Source organism: Quercus suber, unplaced genomic scaffold (genome assembly GCF_002906115.3).
Source record: "Quercus suber isolate HL8 unplaced genomic scaffold, Cork oak 2.0 scaffold_26, whole genome shotgun sequence".
Classification (NCBI taxonomy): domain Eukaryota; kingdom Viridiplantae; phylum Streptophyta; class Magnoliopsida; order Fagales; family Fagaceae; genus Quercus; species Quercus suber.
In genome coordinates this window covers 1,287,411-1,300,352 of record NW_027069491.1, presented here as the reverse complement: position 1 = coordinate 1,300,352, position 12,942 = coordinate 1,287,411, and the positions used below count along the sequence as shown (strand labels likewise).

The 12,942-nt window shown below is 40.0% G+C and overlaps 1 pseudogene; it reads left to right on the top strand.

Annotated features, from left to right (window-relative positions):
• The first annotated feature begins 235 nt into the window (after window positions 1-235).
• LOC112032597 (acidic endochitinase-like) lies at window positions 236-5,474 on the top strand (annotated as a pseudogene).
• The last annotated feature ends 7,468 nt before the right edge of the window (window positions 5,475-12,942 follow it).

The window sequence follows — 12,942 nt, the reverse complement described above, 5'->3', positions numbered from 1 at the left end:
TAAGGGTATCCTTTCCTAGGCTTAGATGTTCACTCTTTGGGCTTCACCTAGTCCTGAGGGGCTTTGGGCTTGATTTAGTCCTCACGGGTTTGACATAACTAGGCCAACTGTATGTAAAGGCTTAACTGGTAGGTTGTTCCTATCTTAAGGGGACTTAATCACCATACCCCTCCCTTCATGGAATTTGTGGGGCAAGAAGGATTGAGGGGGCCTTTTAAGCTACTCCTATCCACCTATGGACCCAGAAGTGCCTACAAAGTCAAACCCAGATCTAACTATGGGTGACACTGTTGATGTTTGTGTCTAGGCATCTACAAATAGGGTGATGAAATCCCCAAAGAGATGTGACTACGCTAGCAGTGCGGAGCTCGGGTTTGGTTCAAAATGGGTGTATATGTCATGCAATCCTTAATGAAGGGGAAAGACTTTTCCAAAGCATAGCATATATATATATATATATGTGAAAGTAAATAAAGGTGTAGAGGAAATTAAATTTTTCTAACCTATGTTTGTGTGTGAAGGAAAGCAGTTAAGCATGTGAGGAAAGCAGTAAAGCCCCATGTGAAAATACCTCAAAGCCACCTTTTTTGAGAAAAGCATTTTGAAAAAAGATTTTTTTTGCTCTTTTAAAAATAGTCTACTAGGATATAGTAAAAGCCTTTTTCAAAAGGAAAGCCTTTGAGGCCAATGCCAATTTCTGTGTTTTTGAAAGCCAATGTCCAAAGATTATGGTTTTATCAAAAGCTCTAGAGGCTAAACTATCATCGATCCCCAGTGGAGTTGCCATCCTGTCGATGCCTAGCCTTGAAAAACGGTAGCGTAAAAAATACCGCTACTGTCGTGGGCCTTCGTTCGACCACCCGCCGACGCGGGGGCCCGTTAGAGGCCCCTCTTGAGTGAATGATACTGCAAGTGTGTGCACGTGTGGTGTGTAGTGTGGTTTGTGCGGGGTTTTAGGTGCTCTCTCTCTCTTCATGGAGTAAGGTAGGTCTACCTTTGGTGTTATGGTAGGAATTTGGACCAAATTTTTAGGGATTACAAAAGGTAAGTGGAGTCGCCACCAATCATTGGGTTTTTCTAAGGTGTGATTGGTCACCTATTTCTAGTTGATTTTACTACCAATCCTAGGCTAAGAAAAAGGACAATTTTCCTAATCTAATGTGTATGGTAAAAAATCTTGATTCTTAAGTCCAGAAGTTTGGTTATGCATGGGGAAGGTGTTAGGCACGCCACAACACCTATCCATGGACAGTCCTTTGTTTTGCTAAAACCTTAATTTTCAGAGATGGGCAATAAAAACATGACTTTGGCATTGGGTTTCGAGGCTTTGTGTGCATAGGGGTTTTGAGGTTTGGCTTTTGAATGGGTGTGGTCCCAATCTATGCCTTCCTAAGGCATTTGGGCAAAGTACCAGATTTCCATCGCAAAAATCTGGGGATGTGTCACCTTACTTTCACGACAGAAATTAGGCATCACATTGCCTTAGGTGACATGGACTGTGACAATCACACCGAAAGAGGGTGAACAGGTATATATATATACATACATCATGCATAATGCAAGCACACAGAGCAAGAAAGTAAATGCCTGCATCCCTAGAGCATGGCCCAAAATATAGGTGCAAGAAAGTAAACAGGAGACTTTTGAGATGAGGATGAATGTTACACGACATGATATACCTAATACTACCCATCTAAAAGAAAAAGGGAGGGGGAACGAAGGGGTTTAAAAGAGTATAAAACTAAAAGGGAGAAGCTAGACCCCTAAACCTAATGAACATAGCCGCTTGGCTTATATCTACATGCTTGCATCTTCGCCCTTTTTGCTTGCTCCTGGGAGATTGTGCCCTAGCTCTAAGCATCCTCACTCCATGTGTGTACATGCAAAGGCAAAGACAAGAAACCAATAGACCAACAATGGGAGGAAAAGATGCAAAGTGCATACGAAGAAGGCATAAATCAGATAAGCATGATGGACATGGCAAGCAAAGAAGCAAGAAAGCAAACGAGAGAGAAGACAAACATGCAAAAAGGCAAACAAAAGGTGGTGCCCATGGGGGATAAATGTAGGTTTGGATTGGATGTCCATAGCTTCATTGTGTTGAAGTATGGATGACACACTAGCAAGCAAGACTCATGCATGGACATGTAAGCAAGCATGTGAAGATGCGTAGAAAGCCAACGGGTGGCACAAATAAGCATGGTAAGCAATCGTTGCGTAGATTAGAAAAAGGGAAGGGAACGCATAGAGAGACCAGCATCATGGTGATGCGTCCCTAATGGTTACATCCATACAAGGCCTTATAAGCATTGGATGTAACCACACAACCACCAAACCCGCTAAGGGCGTCAAGCATGGCAAAGCCTAGAACAAGAGAGGCTAACACAAGCATAAAGCATAGAAGCAACCAAGCATAGACATGCAAATAAGGATGATCCAAACCCTTTGATGTGTGCCAAGGTGTACGAACAGTGAAAAAGACCATAGGGTCTAGATCAGGTCCAAACCAATAGGGCAAAACACAAGAAAGAAAGATAAAGTGACAAAAGGACTACAATAGCACATAGCATGACAAACGTTGCCTAGGTCTAGGCACACAAACATGGCATGGAGTGCACAAGCACATGGAAGATAGCATAAAGCATGTAGAGAACTTTGATCCAAGCACACAAGCATGTGGAAAGATAGATCTAGACATCTAGGCATAGAAACACGCATGTAAACGTGTAGAAACTTAACACATAATCATGGAAGAACATGGATCGAAGCATATAAGCATGTGAAGACAAGGATATAACCATATAGCATGGAAAATAAACACATGAAACACATAGATCCAAGCAAGGCATAGCCACCAACATCATACAAGAATATGAGCATATAATCCTAATGTCAACCTAGAACAAAAAGAGGCACAAAACATAGGAAAACATGGCATAAAACCTAAAGCAAGTAGATCTAAACATATAAGCATGTAAGAATGTAAATCTAAGCATGAAACATGGAAAATAGCATAAAAGCAAAGAGATTTAAGCTAGAAACACAAATAAAGCAAGAAACATGCTATAGAAAGCAATAAATCATGTTATCAAGGGATAAAAGAGAAAAATAAATGCTAGAAAAAGATTTAGAAGGTTAGGGATGCGGATGGTAGCTAAAAAGCAACATCCACTCCACTGAACCCCAAATATAAAGTGTAGAACTAAGGCAAAAAAGATTGGGTATAAGAACAGTACCTTGTGTTTTTGGTGAAGAGAGAAGAATCAAGAAGGTTTGATGCGTTTTTTGGTTTTCTTTTTTTGTGTTTTTTTGTGTTTGAGAGAGGGGAAAACGTGTAGAAAAACTAGACAGAGAGCAAAACTCCCAAAAAAAAAAAAAAAAAAGCTCCTCCTTTCGTCTAAAGGGTGCCTGGGGCTTTTTATAGCCCCGACACCAATTTCAAGGCGATTGCTCTTCAAGGTTTGTCACCTTCAAACTTCCTCAGATGGGTTTGATCTTGACATTTTTGGAAAGGTCTTGACTTCTTGTTTCTGAAAAGGTCTAGATCTTGAAAATCCAACAGCCGGATTAAAAGTTATGGCTCTTAGAAGTTAGTGGTGCATCGATCGGTGCATTGTCCTAGTTTTCATGACATCTCGACTGTTCTAACTCCGATTTCGACCCATGAATAGTAGTTAGAATGAGAATTTTATAATCTTTGCAATGGCATTAGTTTCAACCCGTTCTAATTACCAGATCAGAATTAGGGTTTTTGGGTCCACTTAAGATAAACTTTGGGTCAAACTTGGTCAAAGTTATTAAAATCTCCGAGAAGCTCAGGTTTGATGTAAAACTATGAAAAATGTTGTTTTATAAGGGTTTTGATGTCATTTGACCTTTGGTCAAACCTAGGCCTGACTAAGGGCATTTTGATCATTTTAGTTGAATGAGGCACTTCAGGTGCTCCGATGCCTGAACGGGTTACGTCATGTCATTCTGTATGTTCTCACAGTCCCATGGAAAGAAAATAATATTTTGGGATTTTTTAAGGCCCGGCATGCAAATCGAGGGTGGATAAAATGCGGTATCAACATTTTACATGAATTGTTACTTAAATGGGTTAAATGTGTCGTGTCAGGCCGATTTGTTTAATAAATAGGTCATGTTAAGGTTGAGGATTCTTGACACATTTACTAAATAGGTTGGGTTCAAGTCAACCTATATAGCCGAAAACTCATAGCTCAACACGACACAAACCCAACCTGTGAACATGAATTGCCACCCCTAGGTGTATGCATAGGATGTGATGAACATAGTACTAGTGTGTGCGCACATGTGCACGCATGATCAGAAAGCCTATTGGAGGGCAGTTTGATAGAAATAGGATCTAGAACACAATGAATTGAAGTTGGCCTATGGGCTGGGTGGGTTGGATGCTTAATACCTTTCCATCTCCGTACCTTAACTTTGAACTTAGAGTCAAGATAGACAAGGCCCTTTACAAGAGGCTCAAATTTGGTTACTAGACCTACACTAGGTGGCGACTCCCACTAAACCCTCCGCCTCCGGCCCATTCCCACTAAACCCTCCGTCAAGCTCACTACCTTTCCTCGTATTAGTAATTCTGATTCTAGTGGTTGGTACTGATGCTGGTGGAATTGCAATCTACTGGGATCAGAATGGAAATGAGGCTAGCTCACAGCTAATTATGCCTTTGTCAACATAGCTTTCCTTGCAAACTTTGGCAACGGTCAAAAACCCCTAATCAAACTTGCTGGCCGTTACGATGCAACAACCAATTAATGGGTGAACCGGGTTTAGCTCTAAGATACAATCATGTCAGTCAAGAGGAATTAAGGTGATGCTTGCTATCTATTGGAGGAAGTGCAGGGAGCCAATACCTTTCTTCAACTGATGATGCTAGACAAGTTGCAACCTATCTTTGGAATAACTTCTTGGGAGGACAGTCCTCATCTCTCCCTCTTGGAGCAGCTGCTTTGGATGGATTTGACTTTGATATTGAAGAAGGAACAACCCAACACTGGGATGAGCTTGCAAGATTTCTTCCTCAATACAGCAAACAAGGAAAGATAGTGTACTTAACCGTGGCTCCTCGGTGCCCATTCCCTGATGCTTATATGGGAGCTGCCCTTAAGATAGGCCTATTTGATTATGTATGGGTACGGTTCTATTATAACCCTCCATGCCAGTACAACTCAGATAATCTAGTAAAGTATTGGAACCAATTGACTATTTCTATCCCTGCCACCAAATGTTTCTTAGAACTTCCTGCTTCACCTAACACAGCTGGGAGTGGCTTCATTTCAGCTGCTGATTTAACTTCTAAAGTGCTCCTGGCCATTATAGGTACTGTCAAGTATGGACGTGTGATGCTGTGGTCGAAGTACTATGATGAACTGATTCACTCCGTAATTGATGCATGTCATAATTTCAAAGTAGAAGAGTTCCTACATGGCTACATCTTCCATATGTAGCTATTATATCTGCTTATATACGAATAAAAATATGAATCAATTTAGACTATCTATCCATATCTCTTTTGCCCCTTGAATGAATGTATTGTGTCTTTGGTTTTGAAGGGATAAAATATATGATCAAATATTGTCATGCACCAATTCCGAATGGTATGAAGCAGGCTAGTGACAATAACCGCAAACCCATGGAGGTTTACCCACGAGTGTACAATGCCTCACTGAAAGGTGTCTAAAACTAGTTTTCAGTAATGATTCAATATCAAAAGGTTTGTTTCAAACTTTGGATCATGTACAATATTTCACAAAATGTTCATATTTTCATACTAGGTGTCAATATGTTATAATGTGAAAGAGTGGATAGTGTTTGGATATAAAATTGTAAGTTTTTAGACCCCCCCTAACACACAATGTTTAACCTAATTTTATTACCAAGTTGTTTCTTAAGTCAATTATGTAAATATTAGATTAATCACAAATCAATCATGTCATGCAGCGGAAAAGTAAATAAGACACAAATATGACGACCTAGGAAAATCAATGAAACAAATCAGTTTCAAGGGGAAAAAACCTGGGAGGACCAATTCCAAGAAGAACAATCCACTATCAAATAAATTTACAGTAAAAAAATATTTAATTTGTAGTAAACTTAACTATGATTATCAAGCCTAGTTTTAAGACCCTCAGATTTCTTTGATGTGGATCTGCTCACACACGAACCTCCGGTTCACGCTATGCTCTTCAGTACACTTGATATTTGAAGCTTGGGCTACAACTTTGTTCCACCGGTACTTATGAAATAAGATTGATCTCCGAAATATGCTTGAAAGAGTAGAAGACACAAAATCTCTCAAATCTCAAAAGAGTAGCTTTCCAAGACTTGAAAAAACGTGTTTTAAGGTTTTCCTTATATACCAAATAAATCTGGACTGAAACCTTAAATGTTTGATGGGCTAACGGGCTATAATTAAAATTTGCAGAATTGCATCTCGATCGGTCGAAGCTTTCTCTTGATCGATTGAGCTAGCTTGATTTTCAATTCTTGAACCTGTAGCTTGTATGTTCTTGAATTCTGATTTGTAGCACTTTGAGCAATGTCTAATATGACTCATAGACTCTAAGATCTATACCTAAACAAGTTTATGTACAAGGTTTGCCAACAAAAAATATCATTTAGAACCTAACAAAAAAAATCAAAATCACCAATAAAATACCAATATATTCTAAGAATAAATTAATAGCAAATGCTATCTACACATAATCCACAACGCCATAAAAAGACACAAAAATTAATATGGGTTATCCATAAGTTCAAAAATAAAACCAAATTTTAGTAATTTTTTAAATCAATATCAATATACTAGTCTTTACACACGCACATTACATGTACTCAAGGGCTTTTCTATTTTTAAATAAATATTAATTTTTATATCAATATCAATATACTAGCCTCTACACATTAGCGTTGCGCGTACACAATGACTCTTCTATTTTTAAATAAATATCAATATATATATATATATGTGTATATATATATATATATGTACGAAAGTACTCATAAAGTAAAGACCCAAGCCCACTAAGAACAGTGGTACCTTGTCCTTCAAACCAAGTCCAAACAATAGAATTTTCTTTAAAGAGTGAGAAAATACTTCAAGTGCAATTCTAAGTTAAGTTCAAGCCTATGGATGAAGAGACGAAAATAACAAATAGGTGTAATTCAAGTAGTAATTAAGAATAATGCTTTCCTTAGGCAGGTCTGAGGATTAGTTTCTTATATAAAATAGGTCCAAGTTTTACACCATATTATACACTGTTCACTTCACTGTTTTACTATTTCTTAGAGGAAATGTTTATCCCCTTTTTCTAGAAGGCTCCCCCCTTTTCATATCCCTCCTATTTGCATCCTAGCCCTCCACCTGTATTCCTGAAGACATTCCTCAGGATACTTGTCCCGTCAAAGCTCCACTGAAAGTGGTAGAAGGGGCTGCTAGCTATGAAGTTACTGTTCAGGTGTTATTTCCACATTCATGCATCTAATAAGGTTGATGTAGGGCATTCATTGTAGAGGGGGGGGGGGGGGTATACCCTTCAGGAAGCTTCCTCCCACCATCCTTGTTCCCAATATGGTCTTTTCTCCTCCCCCTGGGCCGTCATAAGATACTAACTACCCTATTTCTACTTCCATCCTTAGGTTGACGAGGTCCTCGGGGTTTATTTACCCCTTTGGGCTAGATTATGCAAGCTACTCCATGGTCTAATCCTCCTCGGTCCTCGGACCCCCCCACAATAGCCCTCTATACCTTGCTACTAGGAGCTACTTTAAGAGTAAGGTTTTAGCAGTAATAGGGAGGCTGGTACGTGCTAAGTGTGTTCCTACATAGAGACTTCATTTCACTTGTTTTTTGAATGCTGTTGACGTTTCGGTATCCACATTCTTGCAATTATTGCATTAGGTAGTTGCTTGTCCCCCCATGTTCTACGGTGTGATGTTGATCCAACGGTTCCAATTCCCTGTAATTTATGAACGAGAAATTTATCGCTCATTTTCAACTCCTATAAAGAGGGAATGGGGGTGAATTTTTCCATTTATATATTCTTTACAAATTTTCTTTAAAGTAGCAGTTCAAGGAGATCTTCTTCCAGCGCTCATAAGTGCCTTCACCCCTTGATCCAATATTATAAGGAAAACTTTTTTTCTCTCTTCCCTATTTATTTTAACTTGATAGGATAATATGAGTAGATTGGCTAAACTAGTTGAAAATCCCTAAGGGCATGACTGCTTTTAGGGCCAAATATAGAATCCCAGAAAATGTTGGACTCCAACATTGTGAACTAGGAGAGTGGTTGCTTATAAATAAACCACCTAGGGCAGTGGTTATTCCCATGATTGCCTTTATAGAAGGTGGAACAGAAATTTCCATAGGTAGGGTAACTAGGGATTTATTCATTAATTTTAAGTTATCCCCAACCCAATGTTCCCCCAACCTTTTTGGGGTCCTCGGTAGTGTAGACATGATAAATCAAAAAAATGGGAACCAACCTTACATGTCACGAGGTGAATTAGGTCTATAATTGCCAAAAGGGAAAAGAAACAGGTTACTATTTTAAGTGTAGAGTACCCTCTGCTAGGTTGATTTCTTGTATTCCCAAGTCAAATAAGTGTATGGATGAAGATTTCCTCATCATCTCGGGTGAATGGCATGATGGTTTACACTGCCCTACCCAAAATAGGGAACCAGGTGGGATGCCTAACACCTTAGAATAACTTAGATTACCCTATCTCCTTATCTTGCCATTTTTCCTTAAAAAAGAACTTCTTAACTAACTTTCTTTCTTTTTTTCTTGGTAAACGAGTTTCATACTACCCTGAACAAAAATCTACTGAACTTTGCAGACCTTAACCGGATTCTACAGGCTGAGATCTTCCTCCACCGAGACGGATAGCTTCGGGCGGTACATGTAATCTTAGGATTCGAATCCATTTCTACTTGTTTCCAATATCCCAAACCCATTATCAAAACTAAAGACCTGAGGCTAGCCTTGATTGACATAGCTGTTCCTAAATTCTTAAACAAACCTCCTCCATTCGAAACTCAAGATGCTTAACTCCCTGCTCCACTTGCAGTGAAGCTCCTCTACCCAAAAAGCAACTTCTTCCCTTTGACAAAGAGCGAGAAGAGCCAGCCTCTTGAAGCTACTTGGGAGGATATAGAGAAGGACTTCAAAGTCTTTTATCGGATAGACACTAAACATCCTCCAATTTCCACCTATCGTCACCTCGTTACTGCCCATGTTAGTACCAAATAAAAGGCAGCTGACATTCCTAATGCCATGGTGCTCGAAGAAAAAATGCTTGACCTGCCAGCCCTACTCATTGCCCATGCTAGGGGAAATGCTCCCACAGTTCCCATTGTACCCCGGCAACCCACTCCTGCCCCATCTCACACCTTTACCGCAAATGCCCCTGAAAGGAAAAGAAAAAGGGGGAAGTAGACTGAGAGCTTTGAAGAAGGGGAGATACCCTAACCTACCTAATAGTCGCCTGCAAAAGACTCCAGAGTTACAAGGGCGTAGCATAAGAATGGTACTACTACTGAGGCTGGCAAAGGCACCGAAGGGGAGTAGCATTCCAAGGCCACTATATGGAACTCGGCCTTCGTGCTCAACTCGGGAGACCTCGTCACATCTGAGGCATCCCTTAGTGATGCTTAGAAGGGTAGGTCTGAGCTGGTATCTAAGTGCTTAGAGAAAGCTCTACTCCTTCCTGATGATATGTTGAAGCTTAAGGAGTTAAGGAAACGTGAGGTGCTCCTCTCACTAAAGAGGGATCTTGCAAAGGTCAGTTTTAGCACCTTTGCTTTACGGTTACTTTTTCATGTTCTTTTGATTAAACCATAACATATGTACGTACTTTTTTTGAAAACAGGCTGTGCAAGCACCCTTCATGGCCGAGGAGTAGGTGGACCATGCTTTGTCAAAAGCTTGAGAGGTAGAGGGTAAACTGGCTCAATCTGTGAAGGCCCTAGCTGATGCTAAGAAAAAGTACAAAGAATCACTTTTTTATCTAGCTAAGGCCGAGAAAGGGCGCAAGAATGCTGAGGCTGCCCTGAGAGGGTTAGAAAAACAAGTTGAGGAGTTGTGAGTTGCTTTCAAAAGGGCTAAAATGCAACTAGCCTTAGCCATTAAGCAGACCAAACTTCAGTTAAAATAGCTTGAGGGCAAGGATGCTGAAAAAGTTAAGGCCGAACAAGCTACGTACGATGCTGGCATGACTAAAACTGCCCAAAGCCCTACTACCCAGCTCAAGGAAGTAGCTCAGGCTTTTTGTCTTAAAATTTGGGGCGAAGCCCTCAATGTTGCTGGAGTTGATGCTGACTCTGATTTGAGGGGAGCCGATAAGGTTTACTACCCTCCAACACTTCGCATTACTCCTAGCTCTACCCTTCCTTCTCACGATCCAAGCTTTGCCCTATCGGCACCCAAGTCCACAGCAGCCCCAACTTCTGCGCCTTCTTCTGGGAAAGAAAAAGAGCAATAAACTCCAACCCTAGTGGTGGAGTTAGAACTTGTAAAAGTTGAGCAGTTGAAAAAGAAGAAGAAGGAGAAAAAGAAGGAGGTTGTAGCCTAGTTCTTCCAAGTTTAACAGTTAGGTTTATTTTGTAATGGGCTAGGTTTAGCTAACGCCCCTTTTCTTCCTTTCCTATTCTTTTTGTTTCCTTGTAATCAACTCTTGAATGAGTATATCCAAGTTTTGTTGCATTCCTGTTTTACATAAACTTCCAATTATTTACTTTGCCAGATATAACACATGTTCTATTGACTAAAATGTATAGCCTAAAGTATGTTAAACCATCTTGAATTTAGCTTAACCCTAAAAGCATGATCCATGAGTTAGGACAGATTTATAATTACACCTTTGATTTGAACCTTTTGTACCAAGATTTTACCTAACACTCAATCAATTTCACATAAGGGTTAATTTACCAAAGGCTTATGACCGAGGAGTCAAACAAGGCCAAAGTTTTGCTCAACATTTAACCAATTTAACATAAGGATTAATTTACCCAAGGCTTGTGACCTGAGGAATCGAACAAGGCCAATGTTCTATTTAACACTTAACCAATTTAACATAAGGGTTAATTCACCCAAGGCTTGTGACCTGAGGAGTCGATCAAGGCCAAGGTTCTATTTAACACTTAACCAACTTTACACAAAGGTTGATCTTAATGAACAACCTTCATTAAACTAAGCTCAAAACATCAAATCACTAAGAATTGAAAGAAATCTAAAATATTATTAATAACAATACTTATGCAAATTATTTACATTCCATGAATGCGGAACAATAGTCTCATCCAAATCTTCTAAGTAATAGGCTTCGACACTTGCTGCCAAGGTAATTCAATATAAACCCTCCTAATTAGGCTCCAATTTTCCCCATGATGGATTCTTCGCAAATTCCCACCACTTTTCTTAAGACCAAGTGTCCAAGAGCCAGTGGCTTCACTTTATCTCCCTTGTCATACCCTTGCCTAAGCTTCTGCTAATAATGCACCATTTTAACCATGGCTACCTCTCTTCTTTCATCAACTAAGTCCCAGCTTGTTAAGAGCAAAGTATTATTTTCTTCCATACTAAACTGATCAATTTTCATGGTTGGGAACCATATCTCAAGAGGTATGACCGCTTTCGACCCATAGGTTATTAAAAATAGAGTTTTCCAGTTAATCTGTAGGGTGTAGTGCGACATGCCCATAATACATGCAGTAACTCGTCTACCCATTTTCCTTTTGCCTTATCCAACCTCTTCTTTAGGCTACAAACTGTAACTTTATTAACTGCTCCTGCTTGCTCGTTTCCTTGTAGATAGGTTGGAGTGGAATACCTATTTATTATACCTATCTCCCTATAATACCTTCTAAAAGCCTTACAATCAAATTGGAGCCCATTATCAGAGATTGATGTGGGGAATCTCAAATCTGGTTACAATGTTCCTCCAAACAAACCTCTTTGCATCCATATCCTAATGTTAGATAGTGGTTCAGCCTTGACCCATTTCGTGAAATAGTCAGTTTCAATGAGAAGCCATCTTCGGCTTCCTACAGCCCTTGGGAATGGCCCCACTATGTCCAAGGCCCACTAAGTAAACGGCCAAGGACTGGAGAGTGGATTCAAGACCCCTCTAGGTTGGTGAATATTTGAGGTGTATCTTTGACACTGGTCACACTTCTTAACATAATCTTGAGTAGCCCTCTGCATACTAGGCCACCAATACCCTGGGTGAAAGCTCTATGTGCGAAGGACCTTTTCCCAGTATGACTACAGATTCCCTCATGTAACTCTTCCAACAAGGGTTCTACGGCCTTAGGGTGGACGCATAATAGATATAGTCCTGAATATGAGCATTTATACAGCTTTTGCTCCTTGGAAAGCCAATACTGTGGAGCTTTTGTTCGAATCTTATCAACCTCTATTTTATCTTCGGGTAGTAATCCATTTCTTAGTAATGAGACTAATGGATCCACCCAACTCGGTTCAACCTGTAAGCTATGGACTCTGTTCAGTGTCTGATCGTTATGGCCCGAAACCATCATATCCTTGACAATGATAAACCGAGGAAGTACTAATCACGAAGAGGTGGCCAACATAGCCAACGAATTGGCATGAGAGTTCTGGCCTTTCGGGATCTGCCTTATAGAGAAGGCTTTGAAGCTGAGTTAAGCCTGCCTAGCTTTATTGAGATATCCTTGCATTCGCTAGTCCCTAGCCTCAAATTCTCCATTAACTTGCCCAACCACCAACCTTCAATCCAAGAAGACTTCTATGACCTTTCCTCTTAGCTTGCTAACCATTGCCATTCTGCCAATAAAGCTTTGTATTCTACTTCATTATTTGTGGCTGGAAATCCCAACCTTAAGGATTTCTCCATAGTTATCCTTTCGAGGGATATTAAGACAATTCCCACGCC